Here is a 16,978-nt window from a genome sequence, read left to right on the forward strand (position 1 = left end):
ATTATAAGACGCGGCTACGCTTTAGATTTTGCTCGTCCCCTCCGGGATCTTTTCCTGATATCGCCTTGCTGGCCACCACACAAGCAGCAGGTGGTGCTTCAGACGTTGGAACGCTTGAGGGCTCTTGGAGCCATTACGCCCGTTCCTCCGTCGGAGCACCGGACCGGTCGTTATTCCATCTATTTTGTGGTACCAAAGAAGGATGGGTCCTTCCGCCCGATTCTGGACCTAAAGCAGGTCAACAAAGCCTTGCGAGTGCCTCGTTTTCGCATGGAAACATTGCGGTCGGTGATTGCAGCAGTGCACAAAGGAGAATTTTTGGCTTCTTTGGATCTGATGGAGGCATATCTTCACATAGGGATTCAAGAGCACCACCAACGATTTCTCAGGTTCATGGTCCTGGGGCAGCACTATCAGTTTCGTGCTCTGCCCTTTGGTCTGGCAACTGCTCCTCACTTTTCACCAAGGTGTTGGTGGTTGTAGCGGCAAGCTTGCGTCGGGAAGGAATTCTGGTGCATCCGTACCTGGACGATTGGCTCATTCGGGCGAAATCGGAGAAGATCTGTCTCGCGGCGATCCGTTCGGTGGTGAGTCGCCTGCAGTCTTTGGGTTGGGTTGTCAACTATGCCAAAAGTCAGCTGATACCCTCTCAGGTGATAGAGTTTCTGGGAGCTCGATTCGATACATCGGCGGGCAGAGTCTCCCTACCCCTCGATCGCATGGACCGGTTGATGTTCTAGGTTCAGCGTCTTCTCTCTCTCGCCTCTCCGATGGTATGGGACTATTTGCAGGTTCTTGGCTATATGGCATCTACCCTGGAGTTAGTCCCTTGGGCCTTTGCTCATTTAAGACCATTGCAGAGAGCGCTGCTCTCGTGTTGGGATCCCAAGTCGGAGGAGTATCAGGTCCCCCTGCCTCTGGTCGAACCGGCCCGGTCCAGTCTGTCCTGGTGGCTCAATCCGGATCAACTGCTGAAGGGGGTCTACCTCGAGAGCCCCCAATGGATAGTGGTAACGACAGATGCCAGCCTCTCCGGTTGGGGAGCAGTGTGCCAGTCGCAGTCGGCTCAGGGCCATTGGACCCTCTGGCAGGCGCGATGGTCCATCAACAGGTTGGAGACCAGAGCGGTCCGGCTGGCTCTACAGCATTTCTTACCACTGCTACGCAACAAGGCGGTGTTGATCCTCTCCGACAATGCGACCGCGGTGTCTTACATCAACAGGCAGGGAGGCACCAGAAGTCCACCCGTGTCCGACGAGGCCAATTTGTTGATGAAGTGGGCGGAGCGGCACCTCGATCGGATTGCGGCTTCTCACATAGCTGGCGTCGACAATGTTCAGGCGGACTTCCTCAGCTGACAACAGTTGGATCCCGGAGAGTGGGAGCTGTCGGAGGAAGCAATGAGAATGATAAATACGGCAATGGGGGATCCCGCACCTGGACCTCATGGAGACTCGTCGAAACGCAAAGGCGGCTCGCTTCTTCAGTCGCAGACGAGACCACGGGTCTGAAGGGGTGGATGTCCTGGTTCTCCCCTGGCCAACACACGTCCTTCTGTATGTGTTTCCTCCATGGCTCCTCATAGGAAAGGTATTGCGTCGCATAGAGTCACACCAGGGGCTGGTAATTCTAGTCGCTCCCGAGTGGGCCCGGAGGCCATGGTTTGCCGATCTGATCAACCTAGCGGTGGACGGTCCACTACGGTTCGGTCACCTACCCGGCCTGCTGCATCAAGGCCCAGTATTTTTAGAGCAGGCACATCGATTCTGTCTAGCGGCTTGGCTTATGAAAGGAGGCGCTTCAGGAAAAAGGGATACTCGGAGGCTGTGATTTCTACGCTTCTCCGAGCTCGAAAAACTTCTACATCTCTTACTTACGTCAGAGTCTGGAAAGTCTTTGATTCCTAGTGTCGGGAGTTCAGTTTGTCTCCTCGCCGGGCCACTATTGTTGACATCCTGTCTTTTCTGCAGGACGGGTTGCAGAAGGGCCTGTCTTACAGCTCGCTCCAGGTTCAGGTTTCGGCCCTGGGCAGTCTCCGTGGTAAAATTGATGTTCGTTCCATAGCAGCTCATCCGGATGTGATGCGGTTCTTGAAGGGGGCTAAGCACTTGAAACCGCCGGTTCGGGCGGTTTGTCCGTCTTGGAGTTTAAACTTGGTTCTCCGCTCTCTGTGTGGCACACCTTTCGAACTGTTAAAGCAAGCGACTCTTAAAGACTTGACGCTTAAAGCGGTGTTTCTTGTGGCCATTTGCTCGGCTAGGCGCGTCTCCAAGCTTCAAGCTCTATCCTGCCACGAGCCTTTTCTGCGTATTTCGGATTCTGGTATCTCTCTTCGCACAGTACCTTCTTTTTTGTCCAAGATGGTTTCGGCCTTTCATGTGAATCAATCCGTCGAATTGCCAGCTTTCTCGGAGGAAGACAAGGACCTCCGGAGGTTGGACGTCCGTCGGGTTCTTTTGTGATATTTGGAGGTTACTAATCCGTTTCAAGTGTCTGATCATCTCTTTGTTCTGTGGAGTGGTCCGAAGAAAGGGGCGCAGGCTTCTAAGACTACTATCACCCGGTGGTTGAAGGATGCTATTGCTTCTGCTTACATATGCTGTGGGCGCCCGGTACCGGAGAGTCTTAAGGCGCATTCTCTTCGGTCTCAGGCAGCTTCATGGGCGGAAACGCCGCAAGAGATTTGTCGGGCGGCCACGTGGAAGTCCTTACACACATTTGCTAAGCATTACCGGTTGGATGTGAAGGATCCAAGGGTGCATTCCTTTGGCGATAGGGTGCTTCGCGCGGAACTCTCCAGGTCCCACCCCATTTAGGGCAGCTTGGGTACATTCCAGCAGTCTGGACTGATCCTGGTATGTACACGGAAAGGAAAATTAGGTCTTACCTTTGATAATTTTCGTTCCTGTCGTACCAAGGATCAGTCCAGACGCCTGCCCGTGTACCGGAGAGTCCAATCAGTATGTTCATTATTTTTTGCAGGTCGATGCTGATCTTGAAGAGTCTATATGGTTAACGTGTTGCGGAAAAGTTGCTTCATTTCTGGAGCAGGTTTAGTTTTAACTTGATCTAGTCACTGGTTTCAGAGTGTATCTAAGTTTTTATCTTTCTCAAGCCTTTTTTTGGAGGATAATGGTTTTTCATTCTGCTTTGTTATCAATAATACTGAGGGATCGCAGGTGGCACCCCGGGTTATATGGGTGGTGCTTTTCAGTTTTATCTCTGACTCCATCTGCTGGAGGGGAGGCATAACCCAGCAGTCTGGACTGATCCTTGGTACTACAGGAACGAAAATTATCGAAGGTAAGACCTAATTTTCCTTTGTGTGTGAGGGAAGTTTACACTTCTACTGCCTGTGCTGTACCTGTCCTGTGGTAGAAGTGTGTGTGTGTATGCTGCTGCCTGTGTTGAACCTGATTGTTGGTGCTAACAAGTAAAAAAGAGAGAGAGCAGCTTTTAAAGTACCGTAGATCATGGGAAAAAGTAAACTGTCACTCAGAAGTGCATGGATCAGAGTGCGGCATTTTCAAAGGATACTCTTAAAACAGCATCGTTAGACTCTCCTGCCTGAGTAAAGGCTGAGCTAGCTCAGGTGAGTTTAAATAAAGAGCAGTCAAATATGAACGATTTAAAAATATGTGAATTGCTAATAATAAGCACAAGGTTCAATCATTTATCCTATAAAAGTTAATCTAATATTTTTATATGTAGGTTTTCAATAAATGCAATTAAAAAGTATCACAGTAGGCATATGTGCAAACACACACGAGTAGCTTAATCCTTAGGTGGATGGAAACAGTGAGAAATAAACCTCAGATTAAAAGCAGTCATGTATATCCTGATTCAAAATCCCCGACATTGGCCAGTGAACTTTTATGGGGTAAGTGACTGAACTTTTTGGGAGTCAGAAACCATTCCCTATTTACCCATTCCGCCCAGCTCATGATTTTATAAATCTCAGGTATCCCTTTTCAAACCTAAAGAGCCCTAGTCTGTTTAGCCTTTCTCCATAAGGAACTTTTTCATCCCCTTTGTCATTTTTGCCGCCCTTCTCTGTGCCTTTTTTTTGTCCACTATTTCTTTTTTGAGATGCAGCAACCAGAACTGCACTCAGTACTTTGAGGTGCGGTCGCACCATGGATCTATACAAAGGCATTATGAAATTCTCAGTTTTGTTCTCTGTTCCTTTACAAATAATTCCTAACGTTCTATTTGCCTTTTTGACCACCGCCACACACTGAGCCAAAGGTATTGTTAACATTAATAAGGCAGGCCAAGACAGAATATGAGGAGAAATTTCCCATAGACGCAAAAACAAATAATAAAACCTTTTTCAAGTGCATCAGGAGCAAGAAGACTGTGAAGGCGTCAGTTGAACCATTAGGTGACCAAAGGTTAAAAGGGATGCGCAGGGAGCACAAGGCCATAGCAGAAAAACGAAATGAATGTTTTGCTTCAGTATTTACTAAAGATATTGGGGAGATTACCCACTTTGGAACCGCTCTTTGAAGATGAGGATTCAGAGGAACTGAAACAAATCCATTGTGAAACTAGAAGATGTGCTAGTGCAAATTTACAAGCTAAACAGTAGCAAATCACCAGAACCCTGATGGCATTCACCCCGGAGTTATGAAAGAACTCCAGTATGAAACTGCAGATCTGCTGCTGGTGATTTGCTGCTGTTAAAATCTGCCACTGTACCTGAGGACTGGAGGGTAGCCAATGGAATGCCAGTTTTTAAGGAGAGCTCCAGGAGTGATCCAGGAAACTATACATCAGTGAGTCTGAAATCGGTGCCAGGCACGATGTTGGAAAGAATGATTGGGTATACAGATGGGGAAGAGCCATTATGGATTTAGCACAGGGGAAGTCATGCCTTACTAATCTGTTAGAATTCTTTAGAGCAGTATTTCCCGACCACTGTGACATGGCACACAGCTGTGCCTTCACATCTGCTCAGGTGTGCCACAGAAAAGTCACTGCTTCCCTGATCCACGTCAGCACCTGAGCTCTGCTTTCAGCACCTTGCAGCAACAAGAGACACCAAAGGTAGTTCTTAAAAATGAAGGAGCTTCTTGCCTCTTCTTCCTAGCTATAACATGAGTCCTGCAGTGTGTGCTAGCTAATGGGCGGCATAACCCGGATGGACAGCTTGGCCCTGCTTTGTGTGACTCATGCATTTCAGACAGCAGCTCCATATCTTTCCCCCTCCTGAGACTCCTCCTTTGAGTCCTTCCAGCCTGTCTTATCCCCAAGCTGAGTGAGAAGGTGACAGCATGCACCGAGCACTGGATGTGACTCGCTCTGATTGTTAAGACAGCATTGGGAGAAGTGTGGCAGCCATATGCAGCAGCCAAGGCAAATAACCAAACCAGTTACCAGTCCTACAACTTCTCTCTTCTCCTGCACTTGTACATAGAGGGAGCTGGTCTACTGTGATAAGTATCTGTGTGTCCCTGCCCCCTCTCACCCTTTGTTTTAAAATCTGGAAGAGAGACTGGTGGGGTTTCCACTGCTTCCCTAGCTCTTCTTTTGGACATAGGGGCCCTCTGCATGTCTGAACTGCCTGATCCACACATTGTTGTTACTGTATTTGGGCCTTGGGCTTGAAAAGGTTGGGGAAAACTGCTTTAGAGGTGTAAATAAGTAGGTGGATGGAGGTGAACCAGTCAGTGTAGTATACCTGGATAGGAGGCAATGCTTTATTTTGGATTGGTAACTGATTAAACGATTAGAAACAGAGAGTAGGACTAAATGGTTAGTTTCATCAGTGGAGAGTGAGTAGTACCTCAGGGATCTATATTCGGACAGTCTTTAACATAGTAAGTGTGTGTGTGTGTGTGTGTGTGTGTGTGTGTTGGACAGTCTTTAACATAGTAAGTGTGTGTGTGTGTGTGTGTGTCGGACAGTCTTTAACATAGTAAGGGGCGGATTTTCAGAGCCCTGCTCGCGTAAATCCGCCCAAAACCGGGCGGATTTACGCGAGCAGGGCCCTGCGCGCCGGGAAGCCTATTTTACATAGGCCTACCGGCGCGCGCAGAGCCCCGGGACTCGCGTAAGTCCCGGGGTTTTCGGAGGGGGCGGGTCAGGGGGCGGGCCCGAACCGCGCGGCGTTTTCGGGGCGTGTCGGGAGCGTTCCGGGGGCGTGGCTACGGCCCGGGGCGGCCCGGGGGCGTGGCCGCGCCCTCCGGACCCGCCCCCAGGTCGCGTCCCGGCGCGCAGGAGGCCCGCTGACGCACGGGGATTTACGCCTCCCTCTGGGAGGCGTAAATCCCCCGACAAAGGTAAGGGGGGGGTTTAGGTAGGGGAAGGTGAGGGGAGGGCAAAGGAAAGTTCCCTCCGAGGCCGCTCCGATTTCGGAGCGGCCTTGGAGGGAACGGGGGTAGGCTGCGCGGCTCGGCGCGCGCCGGCTATACGAAATCGATAGCCTTGCGCGCGCCGATCCAGGATTTTAGCGGATACGCGCGGCTCCGCGCGTATCTACTAAAATCCAGCGTACTTTTGTTTGCGCCTGGAGCGCAAACAAAAGTAGGCTATTCGCGCTCGTTTTAAAATCCGCCCCTAAGTGTGTGTGTGTGTGTGTGTGTGTGTTGGACAGTCTTTAACATAGTGTGTGTGTGTGTGTGTGTGTGTGTGTGTCATACATTGCCAAGGAGGGTGGGGATGAGAAATAATTACTGTAAGCAGGCCTTGGGCATTACTTCACTTTCTAGGGCAATTATTAAGAACTTAGGGGGAGAAAAAGAGGCGACAATTAATTGTTTTTTTGCTTCTGAGAGCCCAGGAGGTCAGTCTGTAATTGGTTTCACCCTCTGATTTCCCATGTTCTCATGGAGCGGTGCAGGCTTCCCCCCAAGCGTCTGCTCTGCAGAGGAGGGACCACCTACATGGTGGGATGGGAGAGCGGCTCTGACATGTGCAAGGATTTGGTGAATGTGTGGGTCTTTGGTAAGCTCATGATGGCTGATATTTATTTGCCAGGTGCCCTGAATGGTTTTGTAGAGGAGGCCTGTGCCAAGCAGGGCTTGATCCTCCAACCTTTCCCTCAGGAGGTATCTCCACAGTGGAGAGCAGTCCCGCCCCTCACCAAAGGAAGAGGGGGGTCCATGTTCATCATTGCCTCATTCTGATCGCAGGGTGCTTAGTGGTGGACGAAGGAAGGGGGATGGGAATGACCTCTTACTACACCACATCCTTGGCTTTCACTGTGGCCCATGCAATATTTGTGCACTGAAAGTCGGCGCTGAACAGTCAGCGCCCGCTTTCCTAACGCGCCCACAGACGCCCCTCCTGGGGGCACCATGCAGTATTTAAATTAGGGGTGGCATGATTAAGGAGGCACTAGGGTCGCTTGCGCGCCCCTAGCGCCTCCTTGATAATGGGAGCCTGTGAGCATTGTCCGTCCGCCTGCTGGTTAGGGAAACGGATGCTGAATTTATCGGTGTTGGTTTTCCTAAACGGCGCACAGCCAGGGGTTCAGGAAACGGACGCTTGTCAACTGAGCGTCAGTTTCCTGCACCCAACTGCCAGCGCTTTTTTAAAAAAATGTTTTTAAATTATTTTTTTGAAAGATTTGTTCCTCCTACTTAATATTGCAACGATATTAAGTAGGAGGCTGTACAGAAAAGCAGTTTGCATAAGGGGATTAGTTAGCGCCTATACAACCCGCATCCAACATGGGTTATACAGTGTGCTCAGCTGAGCACACTGGATTGCATCGGCCCCTCTGAGTATAAGTTTTTGTTACACTGTGTGAATGAGGGTGCCTTCTGCATGCACTGGAAATAAAAAGTGCCTGCCAATTCCCTACAGCCAGCAATGCCTAGAGAAAATGGGAAGTATGTAGGAGGGGCCAGGCCCCCACCTCTTCCCTTTCCCCCCCAACACACACTAAGTAATAATTTGAATAAATGAATGTCTTTTTCTGGGCCATGGCCTAGTGCCGACAGATGGATGGAGAAAGAGAACAGAGATCATACTATGACCTCAGCTACTGCATATCACTCAGGTGCTGTTGTCAGAGGGGTAAGAACAGCTGCACCCAACTGCCTGGGGCTGGGTCCTAGGATTAGCTTGCAGCAGTTGGGAACAGGTGGAGATTGGAACCTGTGTTCTGATGAGAAGAATCAACTGTGTTTATAGAGGTTTGTTATATACACGGGGAGGATAATTTTTGAATGACCTGCATAAGACTAAAGTACTTTGTGCCTGCAGACTTTAGCCAAATTTTGGAAGGGGATTTAGGAGCATAAATCAGCTTTGAAAATGTGCAGGTTTTGCCCCGCTGTTCTCATGGATGTACATGCATGATGTTACACCTCCTCCTGAGCAAGTCTAGCTTTGCGCATGTATATTCCTGCATGCTTTTGAAAATGGAAAGTACATGTGCACATCCCATCTCCCATGAAGCCTCTCCCTGCTGCAGTAGAAGCACACGCAGGACCCCAGTTTATTTCCAAAAAAGCCATTTGCATGCACATCATTGGGTTTATGTGCATAAATTATTTTGAAAAATCAACCCCACAACCATTAAACTTGCACCTTCGAGAAACATTTAGGGATTCCTGGAACCTTGAATTCTCTTCAGATTAATAGTCGATTCTGTGCCCCTTATGCATGTAAGAGATGCCGCGGCCAACATCAAGACTGAAAGGCAGAGGAGCAGCTGAAGGAGAACCCTTCATTTTGCCTCTTCTCATGATGAGAGGACCTCATTAGAGCCTGTAACCATGTATCATGTGGGACTGCAGAGCCTTCAGTGAGAACAGACCTGATCCCAGCAGGGTCATGGAAGGTTAGACAGCAGAGAGATGCAGAACCGCTCCCAGGCCACAAAACCAGAAAATCAGAATGAGAGGCTCACATCCTGTCTCCACTCACCTGAGGATGAGCATCTGGCTGCTCTTCCACCCCTGGCTCTTCTCTTCCTGGGAGCTGATTTCGTTTCATCCCACGGCGTTGTACATAACATCCAAGGGACAGATGTCTCTCATGCAACACAGGGTGCCATGGAGCCTCTCCATCACGGCTGCCCTACTTTCTACAGACCCTCTGCCGTGCACTGGCGTGGCTCCAACAGAATAGCTGTTCTTAGATCCCCTCCCTGCCCATGACCGACAGCTTGCCTACAGAATGAATTTCCATGGCCATGCATCTGAACATCCAGGTATAAGTTACTGAAAAATTTGGGAAGTTCCCAATCAGCCAGAGTTGGGGAGATAGCAGTAGGTCTGCCTGGGAGAAAGAGGGGACAGACAGAATGCCGGCAGCGGAGGCCTCTCTAGGCATATCCGAGTTTATATCCATGCACGTGGACTCTCGGGTACCTTTATTTAGCTGTGAGTAGGTTACATGGGTCGCCCTGCCCCCCTTGTTGTCCTATAGCAGAGGTTCCTGTGGCTATTTGACATGAGTTTATGAGCAATGAGGCAGAGTACCTGGGTGCCCATCACGTGTTTCCCAGCTTATGACGTGCATTTATGGAAGTTTAAACCCTAAAGGTTTTGCAGTAAGCGGTACACGCACATGTGTGTATATCAGTGTGGTAACTGACAGTTTGCATGTCTGCATACCATGTATCAGGGGTGGGTTTATTAAATGGTCCCTGCATGTTTTTTCTATTACTGTATGTGCACTGGGTGTTAGGGAAGAGGGGAGGAATATCCGTATATATCCTGGATATTGGGGAAGTATTTTCTTGTTTGTGCCCTGGAGGTTGAGAGGTATCTGCCTCTGTGCGCTGGGTGTTGGGGGGACAGGAATATAGGAAAATTGGTTCTTACCTGCTAATTTTCATTCCTGTAGTACCACGGATCAGTACAGACTCCAGGGTTTTGCCTCCCCTCCAGCAGATGGAGACAAAGAAGTTTGAACGGACTCTGCCTTAATCCCTGAGGTGCCACCTAGAGCCTGTCAGTATTACACTGTACCCAAGCAGAAAGGTTAAACCATAACTTCCACTATAACAAACTTCCCCTGTAGGGCAGAGGGAATGAAACCTGTAATGTTACTAACAAACCATGCCCATACTCACACCCTGCAAGGGGGGCATACACTATAAGAACAATTGATAAATCTGACCGAGCGGACTCTCCGTTTCCCCGAACTCTGAAATGGGTGGGACTCTGGACTGATCTGTGGTACTACAGGAATGAAAATTAGCAGGTAAGAACCAATTTTCCTTTCTCTGTACATACCCGGATCAGTCCAGATTCCTGGGATTTACCAAAGCTTCCCTACCTGGGGTGGGACTGAGAGTCCCGCTCAGAGCACACTAGCCCCGAAAGAACTGGGCTCTGGGGCTCGGACATCCAGGCGATAATGCCTGGCAAAAGTGTGTGTAGATTTCCAAGTAGCCGCTCTACAAATCTCCTGCGGCAACACCTATTGACATTTTGCCCATGAGGCCGCTTGCGACTGAGTAGAATGAGCCCGAAGACCAATCGGGATTGGATGGCCCTGAACTAGATATGCCGAGACAATAGCTTCCTTTCTCCAACGCGCAGTAGTGGCCCTTGAAGCTTTTTGACCCTTCTTGGGGCCACTCCACAGGATGAAAAGATGGTCTGAGAGACAGAAACTATTCGTAACCTCCAAGTAACGCAATAGTGCTCGTTTCACATCCAACTTCTGCAGATCCTTAGACTCAGGAGTAGAAGAATCCAGGTCTGCAAAGGCAGGGAACTCCACCGACTGATTCAAATGAAAAGAGAACACCACTTTCGGGAGAAAGGAGGGAACCGTCTGCAAGGAGACCCCTACCTCTGCAAACCGTAGGAAGGGCTCCCTGCAAGATAAGGCCTGAAGCTCTAACACACGCCTTGCTGAGAACTAAGAAGTCCACTTTCAAGGTCAGATCCTTCAGAGTCGCTCGCTTCAACGGCTCGAAAGGAGCACATTACAAAGGGTGCGGAGGATCAGATTCAGCTTCCACAAGGGACAGGAGTTCTGAACCGGAGGACGCAGATGCTTGGCCCCACGCAAAAAACGATCTACATCTGGATGGGATGCTAGGGCAATGACGTGCACCTTACCCTGAAAACAACCAAGGGACGCCACCTGGACTCTTAGGGAATTAAAGGTCAACCCCTTAGCCAGCCCTGCCTGTAAAAAGGCCAAAACATCTGCAACCAAAGCCCTGGACGGCTCCACCAGGTCTCAAAAGCACCCCAAACACTGATGTACGCCATGGAGGTAGAAGATTTGCAAGATTGTAAGAGCATGGCAATCACTGCATCTGAGTAACCCTTACTCCTTAATCTCCACCTTTCAAAAGCCATGCCGCTAGACAGAAGCGATCAGCCTCTTGTAAATAAACGGGGCCTTGGTGCAGAAGGTTTGGAGACAGATGAAATCTTAGAGGTCCATCTACTGCTAAATTCACGAGGTCCGCAAACCATGGGCGACGCGGCCAGTCTGGTGTCACTAGCACTACTTTGCCCGGATGAGCTTCAATGCGACAGAGCACCTTGCCGACCAATGGCCAAGGCGAAAACACATACAGCAGAATGTCCATTGGCCAGGGAAGGACCAGGGCATCTACGCCCTCCGCTCCTGGCTCTCGGCGTCGACTGAAGAATCGGGGGGCCTTGGCATTGCAAAATGTCGCCATCAGGTCCAAGGAGGGCATGGTCCAATGGTTGCATAGGAGATGGAAGGCTTCTTCGGAGAGCTCCCACTCCCTTGGGTCCAGCTGGTGGCGGCTGAGGTAATCGGCTTGCACATTGCCCATTCCGGCTATGTGAAACGCTGCTATCTTATGCAGGTGCTGTTCCGCCCAGCTGATCAGCAGCTGGGCCTCCATTGCCACTGGTCGATTCTTGGTTCTGCCTTGACGACTGATGTAGGCCACCACTGTCGCAATGTCGGAGAGCACTCTTACTGAAGTCCCCTTTACAAAGGGAAAGAGGGCCTGCAGAGCTAACTGAACCATTCTGGTCTCTAACCGATTGATTGACCAAGAGGACTCCGTTCTTGACCACTGGCCTTGCACTGCTGTTCCCCGACAAACCGCTCCCCAACCGGAGAGACTCGCATCTGTGGTCACCACTGCCCAAGAAGGTATCTCCAAGTCCACTCCCCGATGCAGATTGTCCAGGAGGAACCACCACACAAGACTGGAACGCGCCGAGTCCGTAAGGGGTAGAAGAAGGTGAAACTGTTCTGAAAGCGGATTCCACCGGGAGAGTAATGCGGACTGTAGAGGCCTCATATGTGCAAAGGCCAATGGGACTAGGTTGAGAGTGGAAGCCATCAAACCAAGAACCTGTAAATAATGCCAGACTCTAGGACGAGGCATGGATCGCAAGGCCTCCACCTGAGTCTGCACCTTGGTAATTCGCTCCTCGGTAAGGAAAACCTTGCCCAAGTTGGTATCGAACCAAGCACCCAAAAACTCCACGGACCTGGGAGGGAATCAGATGACTCTTGTCCGGATTGACCACCCAGCCCAGCGAGCTCAATAGCTGTAGGACCCACTGTACCACCTTTCGGCAAAGGTCCTCCGATTTCACTCAAATCAGCCAATCGTCCAAATAAGGATGTACCAGGATACCCTCTCTCTGGAGAGCCGCTGCCACTACCACCATTACTTTGGTGAATACCCTGGGTGCTGTTAGAAACATAGAAATGACTGCAGAAGAAGACCAAACGGCCCATCCAGTCTGCCCAGCATGCTTCGCACTTTTATTTTTTCTCATACTTATCTGTTTCTCTTGGCTCTTAGTAACCTTTTGGTTCTATTTCCCTTCCACCCCCACCATTAATGTAGAGAGCAGTGTTGGAACTGCATCTGAGTGAAATATCTAGCTTAATTAGTTAGGGGTAGTAACCGCCGCAATAAGCAAGCTACACCCATGCTTATTTGTTTACCCAGACTATGTAATTCAGTCCTTGTTGGTTGTTGTCTGTATATAGATCCACTTTTCTTCATTCCCCCTGCCATTGAAGCCCGAAGGGTAGAGCACAAAATTGGAAGTGATGCCTGAGGATTGCGAACTGCAGATACTTTTGATGATCTGGGTGGATGGCTATGTGCAGATATGCATCTGTCAGGTCTAGGGATGCTAAGAACTCTCCTCTGTGAACGGACGCTATCACAGACCGAAGAGTTTCCATGAGAAATCGAGGTACCCTTAGCATCCGATTGACTCTTTTTAAGTCTAGGATGGGATGAAAAGTGCCTTCCTTTTTGGATACCACAACATAAATGGAGTAGTGACCCTGCCTTAGCTCTCCCGTGGGGACTGGAACTATGGCGCCCAAATCCTGCAGTCGTTTTTGCTCGTAAGAGCACGGGGAAACCAGAAATCGCTCCCGGAGTGGCCGAGCAAAATCTAAAGCGTAGCCTTGTTCTATTATATTGAGGACCCACTGGTCCAAAGTCAAAGTGATCCACTCCTCTAGGAAAAGGGATAACCTGCTCCCTATCTTTGGTACGGAGGAGTGAACCGGCATCGCTTCATTGGGTGGACTGTGGGGCTCCGTCTCTACCAGGACATTGGCCTCAAAAGGACTGATTCCAGGAATGTTGCCGGCTAGGACCCTGTCAGGACGAAGATCTGGAGGATCGAAAATGTCGATTCCCCCAGAATCTCGATCGCTGGGGAAAGGATCCCCTCATCCTGGGTTTATCCTCCGGTAACTTATGGACCTTGTTTTCTCCCAGAGACTTAATCATTCCTTTAGCTCTTGGCCGAATAGCAACTTCCCCTTAAAGGGCAAGGATCCCAGCTGGGCTTTTGAAGAAACATCCGCAGACCAGTTCCTGAGCCAAAGGAGCCTGCGGGCAGAGACCACCAAAACCATAGTCCTGCCTGAAGTACGAAGTAGATCATAAAGCGCATCCGCACTATAAGCGACCGCAGCCTCCAGCCGACTGGCCTGAACTGCATCTGCTATCGATTACAAGTGCTGCACCCAACGGAGGCTGGCTGTCAGGGCAAAACTTCTGCACATGGCGGCACGGTCCCCCAGAGCTGACACTTCAAAAATCTTCTTTAGTTGTAATTCCAATTTGCGATCCTCTAAATCCTTAAGGGCCATGGCTCTCATCACCGGATTAGTGGTCTTCTTTGTCACTGCAGAGATCGCTGGATCCAACTTAGGCACCTTGAGGAGGTCCAAAGCGACTTCCGATAGGGGATATAATTTGTCCATAGCTCGGCTGACATTCAAACCTAAGTCTGGAGTGTCCCACTCCCAAAACAGGTCAGTAACCGACAAATGAAAAGGGAAAGAACGAGTCGGGCCCCTGAGACCAATCATCACCAGATCCATGACTCCCAGCCACACGTCCTCCTGAGGAACCTCTATGCCTAATTCCTCCAGAATAGCGGGAATAAGTGGACCCAATTCATCCTTATGGAACAAAGGACCACCTTCGGGTCATCTCCCTCGACCATCGGCGTGCCCACCTGTTTGGAAGGCTGAGGCTGACTGTCCAGATCCACGTCTGGACCCTGAGGATCTATGGGAGGGGCCTCCTCCCCATCAGAAGTCCCCGGAGATGAAGTGTCCATGGGACAAGATACTGATCTGAGCGGCTGTTTAGGTTTCGCTGAACCCCCCCCCCCAGGGGCTTGGTACGCTTATGGGTCAAATTAACTCCTTTGCCCCCCTCTGAGGGCGCTGGGGCTGAACAAGCAGTCTTGCCACCATGTTTCCTAGTTGCCTTACGGGCCTTAAAGGCCTTGTGGAGAAGTAAAACGAATTCGTCGGAGAACAAGGAGGAAGAATGAGTCATCCCTGTGCCCTTCCCCCCCCCCCCCCCCCGGGGAGGCACTCTGAGCAAATCCCGGCTTGAGGGAGCCGCGTGCGCACACTACCACAGGTGCTGCAGGCCGTCCCACGGGGTATGATGAACGGCACCAAAAAAGTAATGTAATCGCAGTGGGGAACCGACGCAACAATTTGGCAGGCAATCAGCGATGGGGGAGAATGGAGAGGTCCGGAGAGGCTGTCGGACAGAAAGGAAAACAAAAATTACCTCACTACCATCGTTCACGGTCTATTTTTTTTTTTTTTTTTAAACAACAAACAGGACCTGTCCCCCTCTGAGGGTGAGTGAACCGGGCTCCCCAGTATCACCCTCAGAAAACTGACCAGAGGGCCAGTTACAGGGCTCTTAACCCTCTGTTTCTCAGCCTTAAATTCCAGGGGGGTTGGTCCCTCCAGGACCTGACAACACCCTGGGAGGCTTAAAGTTTCTTAGTCCTCCTTATGCTAAGTTTTCTTCTTTTTCCTTTTTCTTCCTTTTTTTTTTTTTTAATCTAAGGTCTATATTTTTAAATATTCCTAGCTAATCCAGACTAAAGGGATTGCACCTCCACCATCTACTGGAGAGAGAGAAATACTGACAGGCTCTAGGTGGCACCTCAGGGTATAAGACAGAGTCCATTCAAACTTCTCTGTCTCCATCTGCTGGAGAGGAGGCAAAACCCAGGAGTCTGGACTGATCCGGGTACGTACAGGGAACTGCCTCTGTGTGCACTGGGTGTTGGGAGGCGGGGTATCTGCCTCTAACATTGTGAGGAGCGGGGTATCTTTCTGTATGTGCCTTCAGTATGTGGGGGGGAGAGCAAGATATCTGCCCATATGTATGCTGGGTGTCGGGAGTGGGTATCTGCCTGCGTGTATGCTGGGTGTCACATACCCTAATGATCAGCCCCTATAACAAGAATTAAAAATCTCCTTGAATCTTTCCAGTAAGGTGTGAAATGGCAGTCTTTTTTTTTTTTTTTTAAATATAGCACAATCCCAAAAATGGATTCACTTTTGATACCAACACACTGACATGGGAGTCTATGATCCTGTTCTATGTCTATTCTTTTTCCAGATTAGGAGTACCACACAGACCTGTATATATCCAGTACTATATATGAGCATGTGTATGAATATCTGTATGCCAGCTTCTATATGTTTGAGTGCATGTGTGCCATGCGTTAGCATCCTTTTAACTCGGACTGTCCATGTACCATATACCAGTGTCTGTCTCTCGCAGTTTGTGTGCATCATCTGTCAGCGTCTCTGTATCCTAGAGTCTGTGTGTTAGCGTCTGTATGCCTCAGAATATATGCATTGCATCAGCTTCTGTGAGCCATGGGTTGGCATCTGTGCCTCTTGGAGTGTATGTGTGCTATGTGTCAGCGTCTCTGTGTCCTGGAATCTGTCTGTTAGGGTTTGTGTCCCTCAGAGCATATATGTGCTATGTGTCAGCATCTCTGTTCCTTGCAGTTTGTGTGCAGCATGTGTCAGTGTCTGTGTCGTTCAGTGAGTATAGGTGCTGTGTGTCAGCGTCTGCATATCCTGGAGTCTGTGCCAGTGTCTGTGTCCCTCAGAGCATATATGTGCTATGTATCAGCTTCTGTATCCTGGAGTCTGTATACCTTAGACTGTCTGTGTGCCATGTGACAGTGTTTGACTCTCGCAGTTTGTGTGCATCACGTGTCAGCATGTTTGTATCCTGGAGTTTGTGTTAGCATCTGTGTTCCTTGCAGTATGTGCCATGTGTCAGTATCTATCCCTCAGAGTGTATACGTACTCTGTGTCAGCTTCTGTGTTCCTTGAAGTCTCTGTGTGCCGTCTGTAAGGCTGATTCCGGAGCTGCCTGGAGACCTGCTTCCAGACTGTACTATGCAGGGGTTGCATTTCTCAGCCCTGTGCAGTGCTGTAGCTCTCAGACTTGTTCTTTATTCAGGTCACTGCACTCTGGAACAGATCGCATCCCTGCGATTCTCCCTGACACATGTCACATTCAATTGGATTCATTTGATGTGTCCCTCTCTGATCCTGTCAGTAGGATAAGACATCCTTGGTTACTGCTTCCCATGCATTCAGGCCTCATAGGCATCTCATAGGTGGCTAGGCCCCAAGTGCTTGGAGGGCTTGTTAACCCTTTCAGCGCCCATGTAAGCTTGAGGCACTGAACTGGAATGAGAGGCCAAAAAAACTTCCCTCGAGGTCAGTGGTTCTGAAGAAC

The 16,978-nt window shown here is 49.8% G+C and overlaps 1 protein-coding gene across 2 annotated transcripts in view; it reads left to right on the top strand.

The window, feature by feature from the left end:
• Nucleotides 1-16,978, top strand: part of CELF5 (CUGBP Elav-like family member 5) — a 119,553-nt gene that overhangs the window by 82,270 nt on the left and 20,305 nt on the right. The window lies entirely within an intron of this gene.

The sequence above is a fragment of the Rhinatrema bivittatum genome, chromosome 8, assembly GCF_901001135.1.
Source record: "Rhinatrema bivittatum chromosome 8, aRhiBiv1.1, whole genome shotgun sequence".
NCBI lineage: Eukaryota > Metazoa > Chordata > Amphibia > Gymnophiona > Rhinatrematidae > Rhinatrema > Rhinatrema bivittatum.